The following is a 7,196-nucleotide window of genomic DNA, read 5'->3' as shown; positions in this document are numbered from 1 at the left end:
AAACCCTAATCATGGCTGCTATTCAATCCAATACCACTGACGAAGTATCATCTCAACAACCCCTCATGAAGATTCAAAGTAAAAATTACCAAGTTGACGGTGATCTTTCTGTTTACCCTGAAGAACTCAAGATGATAATTGTGGCTTTACAACATTCTGTTCTATCGACTGCCTTGTTCAGTGCATTTGCTGTAGCAATGTCCTGGTTATCCATTGCGGGTTCTACTGCATCCTACATCAAGACGATGGATACTGTGACTTTCAATTTAGTTAATGACAAGAAGTTTCGTCTAACCAAGAAGTTATTTGTTAAAATTATTCAAATCCCTAATTCTCCACCATTCTACAAAGTCTCAAATGAACAAGTGTTACACATGTTCAATGAGATGGGTTATCAACCTACTCTCACAAAGATTAGTGATTTCAAGAAATCGTCTCTTCCAATTTTGTGGAATTTTATGTTTGGGATTTACCTTAGATGTCTTACTGGTCGAAGCGTTGGTTTAGACAAAGGGCGTATGGAGGTATATGCTATGGTCGCTGGTATTTACTATGATTTACTTGTCGATTATGCAATTTAGTTGTGGAAAGAATTCTTGAAAAGCATTGAAAATACGAATGTGGTTAATGGGATTTCATGTGCAAGGTATTGGAGTCTCATTCTCCAATTTATCTATGAGAAGGAAGGTATTTTGGTGCCAGCTGATGAACCCAAAGCTGAATTCTTGAAGTATCACTACCCCAGGGCAATTGAAGATGATGTAAATGTTTTTCCAACAGTTGCTAGAATTCCTGATGGGATGCTAAAGAACGTTGATCCTTCGAATCCTGTATTGGAGGCTTATCTACTTTCCATCAGCACAAATGATGGACTTGGTATTTTGCTATCAAAACCTGATGAAGGCTCTTCGAAGAAATATCGGAAGTCAAAGACTGTCTTAACTCCTGAGAAAACATATAAAGACACAATTGTTTCTAAGTCACCAAAGAAACAGCCAGCAGAGGTGGTGAAAGTTTCGAAGAAGTCTAAGAAATCTCAGGAAACTACCCAACCTGATTATACCAAGAAGCTAACTCCAACAAAGTCTGGTGTCTTAAAGCGTATCAAAAAGATGTCTTATAGATCCAAACCATCTACTGAGAGGTCATCTAGTTTTTCACCATCAATGATTCGGAAGCCCCATGTCACAAGAAAAGGTGTTGTTCTTCGTGAAGTTCCTACACCTGTATCACCATCATCAAAGAAGCGCAGGGCTGAGGATGTTGCCAATCATATCTCTAGCAAGACCAAGAAGCCAAAGAAGTGAAAGTTGATTCTTCAAGTTGATGAAGATGAAGAAATTGTTCCTGATTCTCAACTTGGTAATCCTTCCTCTACACAGAACTCACCTGCCAAGTCAACTTTCGAAATGACAGGAATTGTAAGTTGCTCTGTGGAAACTTCGATAGTAGACACATCTACTATATTTGGTACATCCACACAAGTGTCGATTCCTATGAAGACTTCGGACATACCACCCGAGGGTTCGTTAACTGAATCATTTTATGAGGAGGTTCGAACCTCAGGCATATCTACACACGTATCTAATACGAATGTATATGTCAATATGGGTGAAGAAGTTTCGAATGATGAACATCTTGTTGTTTCTCAAGGTATTATTGAACCTGTCACTGTTCAAACTAATACTTCTTTACCACCAATAATCACCTCTATTGCTCCAAGCACTCATTCTCCTACTTTTGATATGGTCATTGATCATCCCATCACGTCTCTCTTTTCATCCCAATCCACTGATCCACCTAAACCTCTTAACGATGAAGATACTGATGATGAGGGGTTTGGAGGTTCATTTGCTGATTTGGAATTTGATCCCGAAGAAGATGATATCCCAGATCATATATTGATGTCCGGGAAGCAGTTCAAGATTCTAAACAAAAAGCTCAATTCAGTACTTCAATCCCAAGCAGACGCATGGGGTAAGAATTTTGTCTCCAGTATTGAAATTGATGTGATGCTTAAAGCTCAGGAAGTTCGGTTGTTCAAGAAAGTGGAGAAACTGATTAATGAATCTGAATCTCGTCTTTTTGGAAATCTTGATTCCATGGATAAATGTAACGAGTTGCGAGTCAAGTCTGACTCTTCAACGTTTAATGATGAGCTCAAGGATTTGAAAAGGATTGCAAAGGAACGCCATGTTCTGTTTGTACAAGATGTTAAAACGGTTCGTGAGAATGTCAATCCCAAGATTGAAGAACTGAAGGTTGATGTATCCAAAGAACTTCATGAGATGGATACCAAATACTCTTCTCTTCTTGAGAAAGTTGATATTATCATGGATGCTGTTACAACATTCGTTAAAATTCATCAATCCTTTGATCATAAATTTGATTAGAATGCAACAGCTGCTGTTACAAGTTTTGAAAAAGTTACTTTTCTACTTGACGAATTGAAGGGCATTGTTTCGAAACCTAGTTCCTCATCCATTTTTACACCTGAGTTTATTGATCAGAAGTTTTGTTATTTCGAAGCTGTAATTCAAAAAATGTTGGCTCCCTTGTCTCAGTTTGCCACTGTCTTACCAACGAATGCCCCACATGTTCTTACAGGGGTGCAAGGGGGAGAAAAGGTGAATGTTGGTAAAGGAGAAGGTGCATCAGGAATTACAAATGATGAAGTGAAAGTAGTTGGCAAAGTTTTTACAACTCACATTCCGAGTTCAAAACCAATAATTTCGCAAGCTGAACCCGTAATATCAACTGTTGTTACTACAAGGCCAATCTCTAAAGGCATTGTAATTGGGTCAGCTGGTAAAGAGGGAAGTAGTTCGAAACCCAAGGAAACAACAAAAACTTCAGACAAAGGGAAAACAATTCTTCTTGAAAAGCCGAAAGAAGAAAGAAAAGCTGAAATTGAAGCTGAAATGGAAAAGCAGCATCATATTCAGAGTATTTTGATGCTTCGTTCAAGTGAAACAAAGGTGATCCAATAAAATTGCACAGTTATGAAAACATTGAAGCAAGAGTTACATACAATGAAATGTATGAATTCGAGAAAAAGCCAAGAAAGAGTTATGCAATTGAGAACTCAGATATAAATCAACTTGATTTTCCTATCAATGAGATGATGTTTCTCACTACTCAATACAAGGTTGTGAACAGATTTGAGAACAACGATGATTTTTCTCACATGAAGTTGAGATTTTATGCAGTGTTGGGAAAGGAACAAGAAGATGTTTGGTCACTGGTGAAAATTGTTCAAGTACTTGGTATATCAAAAGGGGAAATGTTTGAAAATATGCTTTAGAATTTTCGATATCATGTAGTGAGGGCAAACAAAGAAACTTTCGAATTTTCCATTGCTGATTTTCCTTTGATGAATTTGAATGATTTAATTCAAGTTGCATATATACTCAAGGATTTAGATGCTTCTAAACTCCAAAATACAAGCAATGATGTGTTGAAATTGGGTCTAGGTCATATAAAACTTTTATAGACAATTACTATGATTGTCTTGCTATCACAGACGTTGAGTTGGCTGCTACAGTAGAAAAGGAAATTGTTGCTCCTAAAATCAAGGCAATGAGTGAAGCTCAGATGAAGAAGTATGTAGATGGTGAAATATGTTTGAAGCCTTTTGGTATAGTTTTTGATGGGAAGAATAAGAAGGGAAAGCCATCAAAGTTCTTTTTTCAAACAAGCAAAATTGAAAGATATACAACTGCACAGTATACGAACTTAATTGTTCGTATGAATAATTGTAAGAAGAATAATGATGGAGATAAGGCAGAACTAAAGAAGGTGATGAATTGGTATGCTGAGATTCGAAGAACATTACACTTAGCTGCTCAAGTTTTGATCAACTGATTTCGACACTACTTACAAAGGGGGAGATTGTAAGGGTCAAAATTATATTGTAAGGTGTCGAAATGTAATGTAATTTTACAAAGGCATTTTGTGTCGAAACTATAAAGCTTAGTCCTTTATAATTTTTTTTGTATGCTTTACTGTTTTCCTATAAATAGGAAATGTTACTTAGAGTTAGAAAAGGGTTTTGGAAGTCTGTATTGTCTATTCTCTCTTTGTAATCGTGAAGCATAATTGAGCTGAAACAAGATCTTATTTACTCTTGGTGTTCTTAATTCTCATTACTCTGATTCTACATTCATAACTCGATTCAATACTTCATCATAGCATCATGCCTTTTTTCTGAGGCTTCGATAAACCCATGAAGTACGACTCAAAATCAATCTTCTTCTAAGGTGGTTGTTTCTCTTTTTGGTAAAAACCTCTACCGGTTTGTCTAAATTTTTCATCCTTATGCTTCTTTTACTCTTCATATGGCAACCATTCCTTTTGGGATTCCTCCAATCTTCATCATATCATTCACCACTTGAGTAACAAACTTTTTCTTTTCGGTTACCATTCTCATCTAGATCAGAATCCTTAGTCAAATGTGGGCCGCAATAATTATCACACCCAACTCTTATTGCATGGATATATTGACCCATCTTTGTCATCCTCCGATCCATATTATCTAGTTTTGCCAAAACTGCAGCGATGTTCTCGTTCCCTCTATCTCCTTTATCTCTAGTAACATCCTCTCGTGGGTTATGATACTCACGTGAATTCTTCGCGAACTCTTTAATCAAATCTTTAATAGTGGTTGGTTCCTTCTTTGTCATTGGTCCTTGAGAGTCAAGAAGTTGCCTTGTTGTGACGTTCACTCCAACATATAAAATGGATACTTCTTGTTGGAAATTGAGATCTTGTTCATGACAACTCCTAAGCAAACCCTTGTATCTCTCCCTTGCTTCATATAAGGACTCTCCAACCTTTCGTTGAAAATTAGCAATATTCTTCTTGGGCTTTGAGATCTTAGAAAGTGGATTAAATTGCTCAATAAAAGCGTCATGAAGATTTGCCCATGTAGTAATGGATCTGATGCGAGTGATTTCAACCAAACCTTAGCTTCACCAGTAAATGTCACCAGAAGCATCCTAAGTAACACTAATTTGTGTGGCACGTTTGGAAAATTGAAGTAGTTTGCAATGTCTTTTACTTAATATATGTGCTTGAATGCATCTGTGTACTCTTTCCCGGCAAAAGGTATGTCTTTGAGCATTAACAAAATGTGCCCCTTAAGCTCAAAACTTCTTTTAGATGGTATCTCGGGTGGTACAAAACCTGGTGTATTATCTTCACATATCCTCTTCTTGTAATCCCCATGGTTCTTCTTGTGATATCCACCATCTCTTCAACCTCACTTTTTATGTCATTTTCTGAATCACTCTCTGTTCCTGCCTTGTAACCAATACCATTTTCGTTTGTAGTTCTTTCAAATCTTTCAAATCCCTTGTCCGATTGAAAACTGCTACTTGAATCGTCGACCTTCTTGTTCTTTTTCTTGTGAAAAGATGATTCTGGATCTTGAAATGGTCGAATCAGTGAAGTTTTGGATCCTTGGATCATAAATCACTGGAATGAAAACAAAAATTAAACAAAAACGCGTAAAAGAAATAAAAATTATTAAAGTAAAATTTTCACTGAGACGTAACCGCGACGTGGTAAAGGTAACCACTATGTGGTTGATTCTTAGAAAGCAAAGTAAAATTAAACTAATGCAAAAAATTAACTTTTTGCGGTTGTTGCCCCACAAAAAGGATCGAGTAACTAAAAGCACTTAAACTATAAATCAAATAAGTCGTTCCCTAGCAACGGCGCCAAAAAATTTGAAATGCGCAAATATACCTATCAGTCTTAAATTTATAACCTAACAATCTTTTATTAACTATGCACTTATAGGCAGTGTACCTAGTCAGATTATAGAATAGCTGAGGTAAGTCTGGTGTCGAACATAGGGAATGGAATTCAATTAAATAAAATAACTACTTCTAATTAAACTAAAACACAAACAATGATTGGGGGTTTTTACTAATTTTGCAAGATCAGAGGAACTTACTATCAACTAAACAATTAAGCAAGCAAGAAAACAAATTAACTTCAAGAACTAACGAGTAAATCTGCTTAGATCTGATTTCACCTTCTCCTATGGTTGATTTCTAATAGATGGATTATATTGATTACGAATCAACGAGTTATTATGATCAAGTATTGAAGTGTTTTAGAATTGATTACGAACAAAAATGATTAACACATTCAAAGATGTATATGAACACAAGATGTAAATAATGTATTTTTGGCTCGATTAGTCTGGATGATTACATAAGAGAAAAGAGTACAAGAGAATTCTCCAAGGTTTGAAAAGTTACTATACTCTATGCACCTACCCTATTTATAGGGAACATGAAACACGAAAAATGTTACAAGGACTACACATTCACACATCGAAATAGCAATGCCTTGTAAAATAGATAGAGAGTCGAAATCATTTGGATTTCGCCTCCTTACAGACTCTGACAAATTCGACTCCTCGCTATATAGGTTTTGAGCCCTACAATCTCCCCCTTAGTGAGAGTAGCCAAAATTATGCAAAAAACTTTAGAGTCTATAGAAGTTCTCCTCAAATCTCCATATACCACAAAACGTTTTTTTGAGTCTCATCTTTGTCTTCATTGTCGTTCTTCTTGCAATTGTTGATTCGAATAAGGAAATTTGTATAGTGAGAGTTCGTGTATCTCTCAAGATCACTCACTTGAAACAAGAACTTCATCATACGCCCATTTCTATTGTTTCCTTGAAACACAATTCCAAGAGGTTGTGAATTATTTCACCATCTTCATATTCTTCAATCTTTATCTTTTCCTTTAACAAGGATTAAGGAAATTTAAAAGGCTTTTTGATCGATGTTGCAAGCTCAATATCAGTGATTGCCAAGCAATCATAATAGTTGTCAACAAAAACATAGATATGAGCAAAACCAATGATGAAATCATCCTTTTTGATCTTTGTTATCCTTGACACATCTATAACACTCAATATCTTCATAACCAAGATCCGATCATTAAAGTTCATCAAAGGAAAATCTGCTACTGAGAACTCAAAAACAATATTATTTTCCCTTAAAACTTTGATTATATTCACAGGTGACCATACCTCTTCTTCATTTTTCGCTAAGACTGCGTGAAATCGAATCTTCAATCTTTTAAATTCTTCCTTATCATTGAAGTTCTCTACAATATTGAATTGAGAAGAAGTGAACAATATATGATTGATTAGAAAGTTAACCTGATCAAAGT

The 7,196-nt window shown here is 35.8% G+C and overlaps 1 non-coding gene across 1 annotated transcript; it reads left to right on the top strand.

Moving 5' to 3' along the window:
• The first annotated feature begins 4,761 nt into the window (after positions 1-4,761).
• Positions 4,762-4,868, top strand: LOC145123103 (small nucleolar RNA R71). The gene has a single exon (XR_013714982.1). It is a non-coding gene; the product is annotated as a small nucleolar RNA R71 (small nucleolar RNA).
• The last annotated feature ends 2,328 nt before the right edge of the window (positions 4,869-7,196 follow it).

Source organism: Lactuca virosa, chromosome 6 (genome assembly GCF_052849685.1).
Source record: "Lactuca virosa cultivar CGN04683 chromosome 6, Lactuca_virosa_CGN04683_v6, whole genome shotgun sequence".
NCBI classification, from domain to species: Eukaryota; Viridiplantae; Streptophyta; class Magnoliopsida; order Asterales; family Asteraceae; genus Lactuca; species Lactuca virosa.
Note: the sequence above shows the minus strand (reverse complement) of the source record. Positions and strands in the feature narration are given on the sequence as shown.